The following is an 18,845-nucleotide window of genomic DNA, read 5'->3' on the forward strand; positions in this document are numbered from 1 at the left end:
ATCTTGGTATGGCTGAAACACTATACCCATTGAACAGTAACACCCTAATTCCCCCTCCACCCAGCCCCTGGCAACCTCTGTTGTTCTAATTTCTGTTTCTTTGAGTTTGAATACTTCAGATACCTCATGTAAGCAGAACGAGGCAGTATTTGTTATTCTGTGACTATCTCATTTCACTCAGCATGTCTTCAAGTTTCGTTCACGTTGTAGCATGTGACAGGATTTCTATTTATATGGCAGACTAATATTCTAATGTATGTATATACCACATTTTCTTTATCCATTCATCTATCGATGGACATTTAGATTATTTCTACCTCTTGGCTATTGTAGATAATGCTGCAAATAACATGGCAGTGCAAATATCTTTTCCAAGTCCTGATCTTTGTTCTTTTGCATAAATATCCAGAAATGGGATTGCTGGATCATATGGTAGTTTCATTGGTAATTTTTTGAGGAACTGCCATAGTGTTTTACATAGCAGCTCTTCCATTTGCTCATTCTCACCAACAGTGTACAAGGCTTCCAGTTTCTCCATATACTCACCAACACTTGTTCTTTCTCTTTTTTTTTAAAGTAATAGCCATCCTAATAAGTGTGAGGTGATATTTGATTGTAGTTTTGATTAGCATTTCCCTGACAATTAGTGATGTTGAGCATCTTTTCATATACCTGTTGGCTATTTGTATATCTTCTTTGGAAAAATATCTCTCCAAATCCTTTGCTCAGTTTTAAGTAAAGTCATTTATTTATTTATTTATTTATTTATTATTTTTTAAATTTTTTTTTTTGCTATTGAGTTATAGGGGTTCCTTACATATTTTGGATATTAACACCTTATCAGATATATGGTTTAAAAGTATTTTCTTCTATTCTGTAGGTTGTCTTTTCATTCTGTTGGTTGTTAACTTTGCTGAACAGAAGCTTTTTAGTTTGATGTAGTCCCACCTATCTGTTTATGCTTTGGTTGCCTGTGCTTTTAGTGTCATATTTAAGAATTCATTGCCAAGATCAATGTCATGAAGATTTTTCCCTGTTTTTTTCAAGGCATTTTATAGTTTTAGGGCCTACGTTGAAACCTTTAATTTTTAGCTGATTTTTGCATATGGTCTACAATAAGGGCCCCATTTTTCTTTTGCATGTGGATGTCCTTTCCCCAACACTGTTGAAAAGCCTATCCTTTCTTCATTGTGTACTCTTGGCACCCTTGTCAAAGATAATTTGACAAAGATAATTTTAAATAAACTCATGTGTATGAGTTTATTTCTGGGCACTGTGTTCTATTCCATTGGCCCATGTGTCTATCTTTATGCTAGTGCCATACTCTTTTGATTGCTATAACCTTGCAATATATCTTGAAATTAGGAAATGTGTGGCCTCTAGCTTTGTTTTTCTTTCTCAGAATTCTTTCGGCTATTTGAGATCCTTTGTGGTTTCATATGAATTTTAGGATAATTTTTTTTTCTATAAAAATGCCACCAGGATTTTGAAAGGGATCACATTCAGTGTGTAGATTGATTTGGATAGTGTGGATGTTTGCACAGTATTGTCTTCCAATCCGTGAACATGGGATGTCTCGCAATTTATTTGTGCCTTTAAGTTCCTTTCAGGAATGCTTTGTATAATTTATAGTATACAAGTCGGTCACCTCCTTAGTTAAATTTATTTGTAACTTTTATTATTTTCATTCTATTTTAATAGAATCCTTTTCTAAATAATTTTTTTCAGATAGTTCATTGCTATTAGATGGAAATATGACTGATTTTTTAAAAAGATTTTATTTATTTATTTGACAGACAGAGATCACAAGTAGGCAGAGAGACAGGCAGAGAGAGAGGAAGGGAAGCAGGCTCCCAGCCAAGCAGAGAGCCCAGTGTGGGGCTTGATCCCAGGACCCTGGGATCATGACCTGAGCTGAAGGCAGAGGCTTTAACCCACTGAGCCACCCAGGTGCCCCTGACTGATTTTTTTGTATGTTTATTTTGTATCCTATAAAAATATTTAGATTACATGCTCAATTCAATTACTCGAACAATTTTTGTGGAGTCTTTAGGGTTTTTACATATAAGGTTATATCATGTACAAAAAAGCTAATTTTCCTTTCTTTCTGATTTAAATGTTATTTATTTATTTTGCCTAATTGCTCTGGCTAGGGCTTTTAGTACTAGACTGAATAGAAATGGTGACACTGCATATCCTTGTCTCATTCCTGATCTTAGAGGAAAGCTTTCAGTTTTTCACCATTGAGTATGATGTTATCTGTAGACTTTTTATACATGACATTTATTATTTTGAGGTAATTTACTTTTATTCTTAGTTTGTTGAATTTAGAATACTCAACTTTTCAACATGAAAAGGTGTTGAATTTTGTCGGATGCCTAATCTGAATCTGTTGAGATGATCATGTGATTCCTCCCCCCATTCTGTTAATATGGTGTATCACATTGATTGATTTGCATATGTTGGGTCATCCTGACATCCCAGGGAGAAATCCTACTTAGTTGTGGTGTATAATATTTAAAAATATGTTATTGAATTTGGCTTGCTCATATTTTTGAAGATTTTTGCATCTATATTTATCAGAGAAATTGGTCTGCAATTTTCATTTCCTATAGTGTCCTTTTCTTGTTTTGGTATCAGGGTAGGGGTGGCCTCACAAAGAGTTTGGAAGTGTTCCCTCCTTTTCAGTTTTTTGGAAGAGTTTAAGAAAAATTGGCTTCAGAACTTATTTTTTAAAAAGAATAAATGTTTTTAACTTAAAGAGTGAATTTAAAGTTAATTCTTTCAGGGTACCTGGTGGCTCAATTGGTTAAGCATCTGACTCTTGATTTTGCCTCAGGTCATGATCTCACAGTAATGAGATCGAGCCCCTCATCAGGCTCTGTGCTGAGCACAAAGTTTGTGTAAGGATCTTTCCCTTTTCCTCTGCCCGTCACACCCTGCTTGCACACTCTCTCTCTTTAAATAAATAAGTAAATAGATAAATAAAATTAAAATTAATGAAGTTAATACTTTAAAAGATGTTAATTCTTCTTTTACTGTTTGATAGAGTTCACCAGTGAATCCATCTGGGCCTAGGTTTTTATTTGTTTGGAGTTTTTTGATGACTGAATCAATCTCCTTACTAGCTATACTTCTGTTCAGATTTTCTGTTTCTTCACAGTTTCGTATTGATAAGTTGTATACATTTAGGAATTTAACCATTTCTTTTTGTTTGTCCAATTTGTTGGCATATCATTGTTCATAGTAGTTTCTGATAATCCTTTTAATTTCTGTGTCATTGTTTATGATATTTCCTCTTTCATATCTGATTTTATTTATCTGGGTATTCTATTTTCTTAGCTAATGCAGCTAAAGGTTGTCAATTTTATTGACATTTTTTAAAAAACCACCTATTAGTAATTGATAAACCTCTAGCCAGACTCATCAAAAAAAGGGGGGGAGGACTTAAATAAACAAAATCACAAACAAAAGAGAAGAAATAGCAACCAACACCGCAGAAACACAAACAATTGTAAGAGAATATTATGAAAAACTATATGCCAACAAATTAGATAACCCAGAAGAAATGGATAAATTTCTAGAAACATATAACCTAGCAAAACTGAAGCACGAAGAAATAGAAAATTTGGTAATTACCAGCAAGGAGATTGAATCAGTATTCAAAAAACTCCCAACAAACAAAAGTCCAGGACCAAAGAGCTTCACAGGTAAATTCTACCAGACATTTAAAGTTTGAATACCCATACTTCTCAAACAGTCTAAAATATAGAAGAAGAAGGAAAAGCTCCAAATTTATTCTGTGAAGTCAGTATTGCCTTGATACCAAAACCAGATAAAGACACCACAAAAAAATGAGAACTACAAGCCAGTATTTCTGATGAACATAGATGCAAAAATCCTCAACAAGATACTAATAAACTGAATCCAACAATACATTAAAAAATCATTTACCATGAGCAAGTGGGCTTTATTTCTGGGATGCAAGAGTGGTTCAATATTCATAAATCAATCTATGTGATACATCACTTCAGTAAAAGAAAGGATAAAAACCATATATCATTTCAATAGATGCAGAAAACACATTTGACAAAGTACAACATCCATTCATGATAAAAATGAAAACAACCTTGAAAAAGAAAAGGACAGCTGAAGGCATCACAATTCTGGACTTCAGGTTATATTACAAAGCTGTAGTGATCAAGATGGTATGGTACTGATACTAATATAGCCACATAGATCAATGCAAAGAATAGAAAACCCAGAAATAAGCACATAATTATATTATCAATTAATCTTTGACAAAGCAGGGAAAAAGACAGTCTCTTCAATAAATGGTATTGGGAAAACTGGTGTGCTACATCCAAAAGAATGAAATTAGATCACTTTCTTACACCATACATAAAAATAAACTCAAAAAATGGAATAAAGACCTAAATGTGAGACCTGAAACCATAGAAGTTTTAGAGAGCACAGGCAGTAATATCTCTGACATTGGCCATAGCAACATTTTTCTAGATTTATCTACTGCGACAAGGGAAATAAAAGCAAAAATAAACTATTGGGATGACATCAAAATGAAAAGCTTCTGCACAGAGAAGGAAACAGTCAACAAAACTAAAAACCTACTGAGTGGGAGAAGATATTTTCAAATGACATCTCTGATAATGGGTTAGTATCTAAAATATATAAAGAACTTATAAAACTCAATGCCTAAAACATGAATAATGTAATTAAAAATGGGCAGAAGACATGAACAGACATTTCTCTAAAGAAGAGACATCCAGATGACCAACAGATGCATGGAAAGATGTTTAGCATCGCTCATCATCAAGGAAATGCAAATCAAAACTTCAGTGAGATATCTGTCAGAATGGTTAAAAAAAAAAAAAAAAAAAAAAAAAAAACAAGAAACAACAAGTGTTGGTGAGGGTGTGGAGAAAAAGGAATACTCATGCACCACTGGTGTGAATGAAAAGTGGTGCAGCCACTGTTGAAAATGGTATGTAGTTTCCTCAAAAAGTTAAAACAGAGGGTCGCCTAGGTGGCTCAATCCGTTAAATGTCTGACTCTTTAGTTTCAGCTCAGATCATGATCTCAGGGTTGTGAGATCAAGCTCTGTATCAGGCTCTGCACTCAGCATGGAGTTTGCTTGAGATTCTCTCCCTCTCCCTCCCCAGCACCCCTCCCCCTACTCTCCCACTCTCTCTATAAAATAAATAAATTTTAAAAATCTTTTTTAAAAGTCAAAACTAGAACTACCCTATGTAGTAACTGCACTACTGCATATTTACCCCCCCAAATACAAAAACACTAATTCAAAAGAATACATGCACCTTTATGTTTATAGTAACGTTATTTATAATAGCATGATATGGAAGCAGCCCAAGGGTCCATCAATAGATGGATGAAGAAATTGTATATATATGTGTGTGTGTATGTATATGTATATACATATATATGTATTTACATGTATATATAATACATTTATACATTATATATAATGGAATATTATTCAGCCATGAAAAAAGAATGAACTCTTGCCATTTGCAACATCTGGATTGAGCTAGAGTATAGTATAATGCTAAGCAAAATAAGGCAGAGAAAGACAAATACCATATAATCTCACTCATGTGGAATTTAAGAAACAAAACAAATGTGCAATGGAAAAAAATGGGGAGAGAGAAACTAAGAAACAGACTCTTAACTATAGAGAACAAACTGATGGTTACCAGAGGGGAGGTGGGTAGAGGGATTTTAAGGAATTGTTTTGAATCTGTAGGTTGCTTTAGGTCATATGGCTATCTTAACAATATTAGGTCTTTCAACCCATGAACACAGATGTCTTTCCATTTGTTTGTGTCATCTTTAATTTCTTTCAGTAATGTTTTGTAGTCTCCCACTGGTATATTTGTATACACTAAATAAAATTAGACTATCAAGTAAAAATTCTTTGTTAAACCTTGCTTTTCCAGTAGTTTCAGAGTATGAATGGTACCCCATCCATGGTTCCCAGAAATTATTTGCTGCTTGGCACAATTGCCACCCATACCAGAGGCTCTGCTTATTCGGACATTAAGGCATCAGCAAGCTCCTTTATGGTACAGGGTCTGCCTGCCATTTTTCTTTTTATTCACTATCACTACATTTCCCTTAAAACTAGTCTTTTTTAGTGACTCTAAACTTGAGACCCTGGTAGGACTGCTTAATGATGGCAATAAAGGAAGGCAGAACCAGGCTTTGGGTGGAGAGGGACCTCAAAGCAAACCCAGCCCTGGCTCCTCAGTGAAGCCTTCTCTGATTATGCTATCCCAGGCTCATCTCCTTTTTCTGACCTCCTGATAACACTTGTGTCTGTTATACAACCAGCATTCATCTCATCTTACCAACTAAAGTAGAATCTCAGTTACCTCACTCTTTCTGGGGAAAAGGCATTTTGAATAAACAACTTTCTAAATGGCTCATGATTCCCTCTAAGCTCTGTAAGCTTTTAACATTTTCACTATCATGAATGGAATTCCCCAAAGAGGGGGGAAAAAAAAACAACCAAGAAGCAATTTACTCCTCTGATTTCTTATACAGCTTTTATGGGCATAATCTAATTTTTTGAGTGAGGACCATTGTTATGACTATCAGTTATTATATGCTATAATGCAATGGTATTCTAAGGCCTGTTGAAATATGATTCAATGGTTGTCCCTTCACTGCATGGTCCCAGACCATTTAATCATTGTATGTGTGTGTGAGTATATGACTCCATATTAGTTTTTTTATGATGTTCTGTCTGTTTCCTTGTCAGCTGGCCCTTTTTGCTGTTGTCAATCTACTTCTATAAAATCAGTTTTTATCCCCTTGTTCAGAAGGTTCGCGGAAGAGCTCTAAACTGGGACTCAATGCCTGAAGGGAATGCTTCTCAAGGGTCTTGAAAACTTCAGGATTTACCTTCTCTAGTCTTTTTTGTTTGTTTATCTGTAGGTTTGCTCTAGTTTGGCAAACTTAACTCTGAGACTAAGAACAAAATCTGCAGGAACGAGAACCACTGGGGACATTGAAACCAAATCATTCGTCGTTTTTCCTTCTGTCTAGCTCCTCTCACACTTGCATGACTCTCCAGTCAGACATTTCTTGCTGGATCTGATGGAAAAGATAGTTGGTGACAGGAAGCAGTCTGAGGCAACTCTGGCCTATATCACTTCCCGTCATCAGAGAACCAAACATCAAAAGGTGACACTTAAGAAACGGCGTTTTCTATTTGGGGCTTTCTGACCAGGACTACTCAGGTCTCTGACGAGGAGCTCAGAGTGGGGAGTATTTTTAAATTTTGCTATCGTGGTCATGGTGGATGGCAGAAAGTAGAAATGGGAACAGCCTTTAGGGATAGTTATTGTGAAATTCATAACAGAGAGGGGGAACCATGGCATGAGTGTTGCAGAAACAGTTCAAAGTTCTAGAAGTATGAACTGAATATAATGGAGAATACACTAGAGATAGACTTAAAAGTCATAATTGGGAACAGTTCTTCATCCTGCTTCCCTGTACACGTCTATTTTCAGTATTCATTATCATGGAATCATTCCAACTTTTCAGAGATGTTAGAAATTGAGTGCACTTGCTGATCCTAAATCTCTGGTGAAATGTAAGATGTGCGAAACTGAAGTACAAGCTTTGACATTTAAGTACATTTTCTCTTGGCCACAACCAGGAACAAGTTCTAAAGAAACACTTAGCTTTGGGGATATTAACACTCATTTAAAGTTTACAAAGCACGTTTATATGCATTCTCTCATTTGCTCCTCACTATAGCCCTGTGGGGAAGATACTATCGACATTTTATGGATAAGGAAAGGGAATCTTAGTTTACAAGAGTTGCCCAAGGTGACTTACGTAGCAAAAGACAGAGCAGAAATAGAACCTAGTTCTTCCAATTCATAAGCCAGTGTTCTCTTCAGTCTACTATACTTTCTTCCACTAACATTTTTAGGGGGAGTGGGGAATTCAATATATTTCTCTGATGAAGATCAGCTAATGCTATAGTAGAAAAGAAGAATTAGTAAGTTTGGGAATTTGTAATCAAATCAAAGTGAGCCTACAAAATCAATAACATTTTGGAATACTAGAAGTTGAAAAATCCAATAAATTAGCCTGACATCTAAGTAATATCTGGAGCACCCAAATACTTTGACTTGGCTTTGATGTGTGTGTGTTGAGGGGGTGGAGAAATCTAGAGCTATATCTCTGTTCCTGATAAAAAAATATTTTGTTAGCATAATTTTGATCTATGTTGCCCATCTGTACCAGAAATAAATCCAGTATAGAGACTTACCTTTTTCTCTTTTCTTGAATTGAGGTATTCTTTACATACAGCTAAGTGCACAGATCTTAAGTGTACAGCTCAGTGAAATTTTATATATGTGTACCCTCTATCCAGATCAAGATAACATTTCTTCCCCCACCTCTGCTGTCCCAGAGTTTCCATCTTGCCTCTTCCCACCAGCCAACACCACCTCCCAAAGGTAACAACTATTCTGACTGCTTTTATCATAGATTAGTTTTGCCCGATTTCAGACTTTATATGAACAGAATCATATTGTATGTACTATTTTGTGTCTGACTTCTTTTGTTTAATGCGTCTGTGAGATTCATCTGTGTCTTGTACCTAATATTAGTTCTTTTTTCTTGCTCTGTACCATTGCTATGAATGGTTTGCCACAGTTGATCCATGCACCTTGTCTTAGTTCATTCAGGCTGCTGTAACAACCTTCATAGACCAAATGGATTAAGCCACAAACATTTATTCTCACAGTTCTGGGGGCTGGGAAGCCCAAGGTCATGGCATCTGCAGGCTGGGTATCTGGTGAGGTCTCTCTTTCTGGCTTGCAGATGGCTACCTTCTTGCTGTGTCTTCACATGAGGGAGGCAGATCATCTCTCTGGTATCTTTCCTTATACAGGAACTGATTCCACTCACAGGGATTCTTTTTTTTTTTTTTTTTTTTTTTTTTTGTGTCTGACTTCTTTTATTTTTTTTTTTTTTTTTATTTTTTATTTTTTATAAACATATATTTTTTATATACATATATTTTTATCCCCAGGTCTGTGAATCACTTGAGGGACACTCACAGGGATTCTATCCTCATGACCTAACTACCTCCCAAAGGGCCCACCTCCAAATGCCATCATACTGGGGATTAGGGCTTCAACCTATGTATTTGGGGCAAACACTAACACTGTGTTGATTGTATTCCACTGATGGACACTGGGATTGCTTCTAGGCTTTGGATGTTATGGATAAAGCTGCTGCGAACATTTTTTACCGTATCTTTCAGTGGACACATGCACTCATTTTTCTTGGACATAAATCTAGGAGTGGAGTCTTCAGGGTAGGTGGAGTAAATCAAAAGACATTTTTAACTTAGAATAAGTTAAGTCAGTATTAATGAAAGAGCTGATGGCTGGGCATCTTATAAGCAGCCCTACTTTGTGAAGAGCCACTTTTAGAGTTAAAAACGGATCTGTGTTTGTTTAGCAGATCAAGATTTTCTGCCTGCAGATATTAGAGAGTATTTTTTTAAAGATTTTAATTATTTATTTATTTGGCAGATCACAAGTAGGCAGAAAGGCAGGCAGAGAGAGGTGGGGGGAAAGCAGGCTCCCTACTGAGCAGAGAGCCCAATGTGGAGCTCAATCCCAGGACCCTGGGATCATGACCCAAGCCGAAGGCAGAGGCTTTAACCCACTGAGCCACCCAGATGCCCCTATTAGAGAGTATTTTTGCTGTGGTTGGTGGGTTGCTTTTCAGCAGATAGATGTTTATTTTCCTGGTGTCTGGTATACACGGTGCACAACAGGGATGAGGAGCCATTTTATAGCAAGATGCATCTTTTTATTTTTTTTAAAGATTTTATTTATTTGACAGAGAGAGAGAGATCACAAGTAGGCAGAGAGACAGGCAGAGAGAGAGAGAAGGAAGCAGACTCCCCGCTGAGTAGAGAGCTGCATGCGGGACTTGATCCCCGGACCCTGAAATCATGACCTGAGCCGAAGGCAGAGGCTTAACCCACTGAGCCACCCAGGCACCCAAGCTCCATCTTTTTGAGATGGAGTACAGTTGTCTCTTCTTGGGGCACCATAGCGCAAATAATGACAAAATAGTGTTGGAAAATCAGGTTCACTTTACAGAACTTTACCCGAGGGTTAACTTGGAACACATCTTTTGTTTTGAAAGTGAAGGTACATGTATAATTTTATGCAATCCAAAAACTGAACTCTGGCAGTATAGTTTTACATGACATCAAAGGTAAAGAATTTTTAAACATCATATGCCTGCTGGCAGTATTTCCTAATGAAGTGTGATGTTGAAAGGGTGTGGAGAAAACTCCCGTGGTCTGGGAAGTGGGTGAGGTGATTGTAAACAGAGGCGAAAACCTGGGCAAGTGCCCTAAATGAAGTGGAGAGTTACTGTTCCTGGGGAGGACTCCAGAGTTTTTGCCATTGTGCTATGCCAGTGAGCGTGCCCCAAGACAGAGATCCACCTTCTCCCCTTCCTTGACAAAGATGGTCACTTTAGGCTTTTTTTTTTTTTTCCTTAACAGAAGCTAATTTGATAATGTTTAAAAACCAACAACTAAGATTGGTATTACAGGCAATTACTTGTTGCACTGTTTCTATTCTGCTCATAGGGAGATGCCCAGACTTCCTCCTGAGTGTGTTTGAAAGCATTCAGGGACTCCAGGAAGCCTGGGTTAAGTCAGAAGCCTAACCAAGGCTTCCAAGGCCAACATCTCCTGGGCTTGTTTGTTTTTCCAGCCTCAACCCCTGACAGTTTCCATGTGGCCTCACTGTTGCACAGTCTCTCAGCCCTTGGCATTTGGGTCCAAGCTGTTCTTCTGCCTGGAACATCCTTCTACCATATTTGTTTAACTCTGATCATTTAAGGCTAAGTCCTGTCATCATCTCTCTTCCCCAAGCCTTCTGTGTACCCAGGCTGGCTTAGATGGTCCTCTGCTGTGCTTCCTTAGCTCCACCTGCCAACACTGACCATACTGCATAAAAATGAACTCTCCTTCTCTCTTCCCAACAGACTTAACAGTTGCTTAACATGTGTTACTCTCCCCAAGGCCTTGTACAATGTCAGTCATATGGTAGGTCCTCCACAAAGGATTGTTAAATGGATGTTTGCACAGACATATAAACCAGCTTGTCAACTTTTGTCAGTGTGCCTATTCATCCTATAAACATTTGATGGGGCTTAGGGGGACAACTTATTGCAATGCTTTCGGGAATATGGAGAGAAGCACTACATGGACTGAGGTGGGAGTTTGTCCCAATAACAGAGATATGACATGCCTGAAAATAACAATACTCTAGAGCACAAAGTGCCCGGTGCCATAAAAGAGATAAAAATAAGGGACTGTAGCAGCTTAGAAGAAGCCATTCTCTTGGTGGGAAAATTGAGGGCAAAGTGTTCATAGAGAAAGTAGCATTTGAGGTAGGACTTAAGTATAAGTAGGACATGAATGAGCAGAGAGCCTCCAATGTATCACATGGTTTCTTTTGGCTGAAAAGAGTAATGAAAGGAGTAATGAGCAGCGGGGAACAAATACAAATGTAGGAGGTGGCCATATAGGAGAGAGCCTTAAATTCCAGGCTGATGAGCTCATATGCAACTCCTATCAGTTGGAGCAATCTTGGAAGCCCGGTGAGGTTTTTGAGCAGCTCAGTGACCTAGGTGAAGCAATCCTCTAAGATTAGTCTGATAATGCTGTATTTTAATATTTTCTTAGTAAAGTATTATTAACTAAATTGCCAATAATTATTTTTACTAAACAAATAGCATGGAAAAACTTCAAGGCCTGTAGCTCCTTGACCTTTTTGCACTAGTCCTTTCTCACTGGAAATCTCGATGAGTAAGAGATCATATGACCAATTAGTTCTGAGAAATGAACATTGAAATGGACAGAGGAAGGAAACACTAGCAAGACAGAAAAGGCTCATAAAAATGCATAGACACATAAAGAGTTGTTTGCTTAGGAACCGTGTCCAAAACATTGCCTTCAGATGTCTGGAAAAATCTGGACAAAGCATATGAATATTATTGCTAAGATTTATTCCTTTGGGGTAGTTTAGATCACTTCCAGTTAAAAATAATTATACTCTTCTCGCCTTGGGCAGTCTACTTTTACTATCCCCTATAAACAGTGGGGACTGCATTGTCAGTTTGTTTTATAGTATGTTATATGGCCAGAACATCTGATTTCTTGCCACCTTAGGCCAGGGATTCAGTGCTTTGTGTCTGCATTATTACAACAACCTTCTCATTTCTACCCCTTGTCTCCAATGCCTTGGACCCAGCTTCTATTGTAACAGCAAGGTATAGTTGAGAATACTGGACAGAGAGTAAGGTTAAGTCGGTTTGAATCCTGGTTATACAGCTCACTGACTCTGGGCAAGACTCCTCACCTCTCTGAGACTCAGTTCCTTCAACTGTAAACTGGAAGTAATGATCTTTGCCCTGGATACCTCAAGAGGCCGTCTCAAGCATCACGTGAGAGGGCTCTGAAAGCTGTTAGTGGCTTGACTGAGACTTGGACTCTACCAGCTTGCTTCGTTCCCTCTACCATCCAGGCTTGAGTCACGTCGCTAATCTCATCGCCCAGTATTCTCCAGAATTTAGACCCCTCTCTGACCCACACATACTTACTAGCATTCCCCTAATCTGGAATTTTCTCCTGTCTTAACTCTGTTCATCCTACTTGAAGCAATAATTTAAGCACCAGTTAAAATCCTGTGTCCTCTTTGAAATCATTTCTGATGGCTCTAATGCTCATTGATTTCCCCTTTTCTGAATTTTGATCACATTCAGTTATTATCAACACTTGCTTATGCAGTGCCTTTTATTATTAGATTTTTCATGGATGTAAGGCTCATATCTTTAGATATTATGCTTTTATGATGCCTTCAATTGCTCATTTAAATTTAGTGACTATTTATGAAGCTACTTCCTGTATATCCCTCACAGAACCAAGTACAGAACTTAGTAAATAATTGCTGGCTCACTTATTTAGAAATTCACATACAGACTCTCTTAAGAGAGAGAGAGAGACAAGTAAACCCATCTTCTTTCCCCAGAGCCCGAAGTACCCCTCCTAACAACCCACCCTACCTCTACCTCCATAGATACATTGTTAGGATAAACCTGCTCAATAGAATTTGTTATAGCTGTGCTGTCCAGTATGGTAGCCAATAGCCACACGTGGCTGTTGAGTGCTTGAAATGGGGCTAGTGCAGCTGAGTAACTTACATTTTGGTTGTATTTAATTTTAGGTAATTTAAATGTGAGCAGCTGCATATAGCTAGTGGCTACTGTATGGACAGTATAGGTCTAGACCACTGGCTTTCTAACTTTTTTGATCCAACAGTACAATAGGAAATACATTATGTATTGCTGCCCCGTTTATTTACACACAAATGAGTCTCATGAAATGGTACAAATCCTTATTACATGTGATATGTTCTAATATTTTTCTGTTGTATTTAATGTTTTTTTTTTAAAGAAATGCTGATTGTGACCCATTGTGTAGAGTTCATAGCCTGCTGAGGAGTTATGATGTGCTGTTTGAAAAACATACTGCTCATTTTATAGATGGAGAATCTAAGGCCCAAAGAACTGCAGTAAGTTCTCCATGGTCACACAGCTAGTTGGTGGCAGGGTAGGACTAGAACATAAATTTTAGGGTTTTTTGGCTAGAGCTATTTTTGAGAGGGGAGAAGGGTGATTCCTCCTTTTCTTCACCTGCCATAAAAACCACATTTTGTTTTTGTTTTTAGTTTTTGTTTGTTTATTTGTTTTTGTTTTTGTTTAGAGAGAGAGAGAGCACACATGTGCACATGCGGGGTGAGGGGGCAAAGGGAGAAGGAGAGAGAGAATCTTAAGTAGGATTCATGCCCAGCACAGAGCCTGAACTGAGCCTTGATCCCATGACCCTGAGATCGTGACCCAAGCTGAAATCCAGAGTCTGATGTTTAACTGACTGAGCCACCCAGGTGGCCCCACATTTTTTTATGTTAGAGAAATACTGCATGATACATTCTTCATTTTGGCAAAACATTTTCATGATATCTTGATCCCCACATGAATCAGGAGCTCTATATTTGAGCATTCCTGGTCTTTTGATTTGGACACTGTCCAAAATCAAAGGCACAATACCATGGGGGCTTTTTTTGGACCCACTATATGACAGCAACTTATACTCCTTGGGAATACAACCACGCTTTGCACTAAGTAGATTGAGTCTTTTTTTTTTTTTAAAGATTTTATTTATTTATTTGACAGAGAGAGATCACAAGTAGGCAGAGAGGCAGGCAGAGAGAGGAAGGGAAGCAGGCCCCCTGCTGAACAGAGAGCCCGATGTGGGACTCGATCCCAGGACCCTGAGATCACGACCTGAGCCGAAGGCAGCGGCTTAACCCACTGAGCCACCCAGGCGCCCCAGTAGATTGAGTCTTAACAAAAAAACCTCTTGATAATCAAGGTGATTCTCACCTCAGTTTGTGGGATAGTTGCCTCAAGTCTTGAATTATAAAGCCAATCATATACTTTTTGTCCATCCTTCCATCCATCCATCCATCCAATGTCCTGCCTTCTTTGTCTTATCAATGAAGATAAGCCTTACCAAAGTGGCATCTTTTTATTCTTCTGAGGAAAAAAAAAAAGGAATATCCTCAAAAAGAGCAGAGTTATGTTGCCAAAAGCAAAAAGGGGCAGCAATTTAGAGGGGCAGTGATCTGAGTGGTAGGTGTATTCCTTAGCAGTTCATGCATGGAATCCCATTTCTTCATGGGTGTTTCTAAATGTGCTTCAGTCAGCAGAAAACAGACAATAATTTGTCCTGAAATGAGAACAACAAAAATATACTTAAAGAGGCAATGAGTTTTTTTTTTAAAATCCCTTTAAAGATTTATTTATTTTTATTTTAGAGCGGCAGGGGAGGAGCAGAGGGAAAGGAAGAGAGAGAATCTCAAGCAGACTCCCCGCTGAGTGCAGAGCCAGAGGCAGGGCTCGATCTCATGACCCTGAGGTCACGACCTGAGCTGAAATCAAGAGTCGGAGGCTTAACTCACTGAACCACCCAGGCACCCTAAAAAGAATCACTTTAAAGGAAAACCAGAGAGTCCAATTTTGCATTTCATTTGATTCTTACCACCATTATCAGTAGGATGAATTGACCAAAATCTGTAAGAAATGTTCTATTTTGTGGGGCCAAGTTATTTATGGTCCAGTTGGTTTTTCTAGCTGTAGAGGGTACTGCCATTTCTCAGTCACTAAACAATGGTCCCTCGGCAACTGGACTGGTTATCCCTTTGTGGACTTGCCCTGAAATTTGTCAGGCACAGCCTCCTGCTCTCCACCACCACCAGCACCAGTCAGTTAAATAGAATCTCCTTAAGTCATAAAGTCCCACTGAAGCCTAACCCTTTGGTTAAGATTCTGCATTGTAAGTCTAAAATGATAAATGTTTCCTTGGGGTGCCAAAGTTTATAGTGGTGTAGAGAAACCCTTATGTCTTTTGCACTATTTGACAACCCAGCATCTCTAGGATTTGATTTGCTGAATACATTCAAGAAAACTTGCTGTTTGGGACGTGATAGTCCCTCTTGAAATGATGAGGATTGTTGTCCAGTTCTCTATTTTCTAGGTCCTTGGTTGTCAGGAAAGCAGGGCAGTGGGAGGGAGAGAAATGCAGATGGGAAGGGCCTGTGCCTGGGTGGGCAGAGGCTTGCGAGGCCAGAACACTAAGTGGACCCAGAAGGAGGAGGATGAAGGCACATTTTAGGCTGACTTTGTTGTTTTGAATTCTACCTGCCTCCCGAGGCTCTGCTAATCCACCTGCTGTCTGCCATGTCCCTCTTCATAATCCCCGTGCAGGTTGACTTCCTCCACTTTTTTTTTTTTTTTTTTAACCCTGCCCTCCTTCTGTCAACCAAACCCATGAGTCCTACATGTTCTGGTTAGATCACACTTTATCTCCCTACCCCACATCTTGTTTTTCTGCTCCAATTTAATCATCCACACTTCCAAATTGCAGGTTATTTTTGTCTTCCTCCCTCCCTCTCTCTCTCTGTATCTCTCTTTCTCTCTCTCCGCCCCCCCCACCAGCCCCACCCCACATTCAGTTGCTTGCCAAATCCTTTTGATGTTCCCTCAACCAGGAATTTCTTCCCTTCCCCCTTCCCACTTATAACTCATTTCTATTAAGGCTCAGCTCAGATACTACCTTCTCTAGGTTGTAGAAGGCCCACTCACCCCCAAGTTGGAATTAATCATTTGTTGCCTTCTGTGTCGCTTTCTTTCTTTATGGAATTATATTTGACACACAATAAATCTATTAGTTTCAGGTGTATAGCCTAGTATTTTGATGTTTTTGATATTTTGATATAATTTATGAAATAATCACCTCGATAGGCCTAATTACCATCTGTCACTGTACAAAGTTATCCCAATATTATTGACTATATTCCTTATGTTGTATATTACATCACTTTCCTTTATTATAGTACTTATTGTTATTAGTTGTTTCCAGACCTACCCTCTCCACTAGATTAAAAGCTTTTGGAAGATGGATGCTACGGCTCAGTGATGTTTTAGCCTCTGTGCACATGGTAGGTACTCAGTAAAAGTTTATGGAATTAATATATTAATGAATATTCAACCCCTACCATACCTATCTTCTTAGATTTTTTTAAATGTTTTTGAAGCTGTTACTTGACAGTATATTAAATATGTATGTACTGCTGAGAAGGCTGTTCTAGAATCAGCAGTATTCTGGCATGCCTTTAAAATCAGGTGGCCTATAAGGAAGATGTGCCATAGTATCTCAGGCGCTTTCTGGCCCTGAGATTCTGTTACCATGAGATTTCACTTTCGAGAATTTGCGTTGTTTGTAGGACACAAGCCCCACAGAATCTAGGAGCCCTCATGTAAAAGCGTCTCTGGGAAGTACTATCAGAAAATGTATCATTATAAGTGACTCTTAATCTCACAAAACAAACTGAGGGTTGCTGGGGGGAGGGGGGTCAGGAGAAGGGGGGTGGGGTTATGGACATTGGGGAGGGTATGTGCTATGGTGAGTGCTGTGAAGTGTGTAAACCTGGCGATTCACAGATCTGTACCCCTGGGGATAAAAATATATTATATGTTTATAAAAAATAAAAAAATTTTAAAAATGGATCATTCAAAGCCATTTTCTCATTTGCTTGCAATTTTGTGAAATAACCCTTAGAAATCTGGTCAATGACTAGAAAACATATTAAAGTAAGACATAGCAGAAATGGCTGAGTGAGGGCCTCTGAAAATTCTGTCTATAATAGCAATGAAAAAAAAAAGGAAAAAAATGGCCAGAATCAACCTTTTCAGGACTGTAGACATTTACCAAAGGCTTGCAACAGTCTGGGTAGTATTTATTCAAGAAAAGCAGCTGCATTTTGGTAAGAATAATAAGCTTTGTGGTGTTTTCACTTGCCCTATGCCCATCCTTTGCTCTCAAGCCCTATAGGAGTCTTGAGAATTTAGAGCTTCTAATTGCAGGGAAAGCCAGGAGCCTGACAGCCATTGTAGGACACAGAATGGAGTTGGAGTTCCTGTAAAGCCACATTTTTATTTTATTTTTAAAAAGACTGTGTTGATTTATTTGAGAGAAAAAGAAAGAGAGAGAGAGAGAGCAGGAGCAGGGTAAGGGGCAGGGAGAGAAGGAGAAGCAGACTCCCTGCTGAGCAGGGAGCCTGACATGGGGCTTGATCCCAGGAACCCAAGGTCATGACCTGAGCCAAAGGCAGATACTTAACCAAATGAGTCACACAGGCACTCCAAGCCTCATTTTCAAAGAATTGTCATTATTTGATCTTTCTGATGGTTCCTTGGAAGACCCCACTTGCAAGACTGTATTTATTTGCCCTTACCTGGAATGGCAGCGGCTTTTTTTTTAATTAAACTATTAGAGGTGCAGACACTATGGAAAACAGTATGGAGGTTCCTCAAAAATTAAAAATAGAAATATCATATGATCCAGTAATTCTACTTCTGGGTATTTACCTGAAGTAAAAACAAAACAAAAACAAACAAAACATTAATTAGAAAAGATATATGCACCCCTGTGTTTGTTATAGCATCATTTACACTAGCCAAGATATGGAAGGAAGCCCACTGTCCATCAGTAGGTGAAAGGATAAAGTGTGTGTGTGTGTGTGTGTGTGTGTGTGTGTGTGTGTAATGGAATATTACTCAACTATAAAAACAAATGAAATCTTGCCATTTGTGACAACATGGATGGATCTAGAGGGTATTAAGTTAAATGAAATAAGTCAGGCAGAGAAAGATAGATATGATAAAATTTCACTTGTATGTGGAATCTAAAAAACAAAACAAGCAAACAAACCAAGAACAGACTCATAATTACAGAGAAGAAACTGGTGGTTGCTAGAGGGAAAAATGGTGAGGGAATTGGGAAAACAGGTGAAGGGGATTAAGAGGTATAAACTTCCAGTTATAAAATAAATAAGTCATGGGGACTCGAAGTATAGCCTAGGGAATATAGTCAATAGTCAATTACAATATTGTAATGATTTTATATGGTGACAGATGGTGACTACACTGATTGTGGTGACCATTGAGTAATATATATATTGTCAAATCTCTGTGTTGTATACCTAGAACTAATATAGTATTGTATGTTAGCTCTATTTCAGTTGAAAGTAAAATGATCAAATGAAAAACTATTATAGAGGCCATTGATTAACTTCATAGCTGGCTGAGGCAGTAGATAACTGGAAAGCTTAAAAGAAAAAGCTAAG

At 38.3% G+C, this 18,845-nt stretch overlaps 1 protein-coding gene across 6 annotated transcripts in view; it reads left to right on the top strand.

Moving 5' to 3' along the window:
* ATG4A (autophagy related 4A cysteine peptidase) overlaps positions 1-18,845 on the top strand; it is a 54,233-nt gene that overhangs the window by 12,277 nt on the left and 23,111 nt on the right. Inside the window, exon 1 of one of the 6 annotated variants that reach the window (XM_059156539.1) lies at positions 16,599-16,658. The exons of the other annotated variants lie outside the window; for them this stretch is intronic. The gene's annotated coding sequence lies outside the window, so the exon portion shown is untranslated. Of the gene's footprint in view, positions 1-16,598; positions 16,659-18,845 lie in introns of those variants that run through there. 6 annotated transcript variants of the gene reach the window in all.

The sequence above is a fragment of the Mustela lutreola genome, chromosome X (genome assembly GCF_030435805.1).
Source record: "Mustela lutreola isolate mMusLut2 chromosome X, mMusLut2.pri, whole genome shotgun sequence".
In the NCBI taxonomy this organism is placed as follows: Eukaryota; Metazoa; Chordata; class Mammalia; order Carnivora; family Mustelidae; genus Mustela; species Mustela lutreola.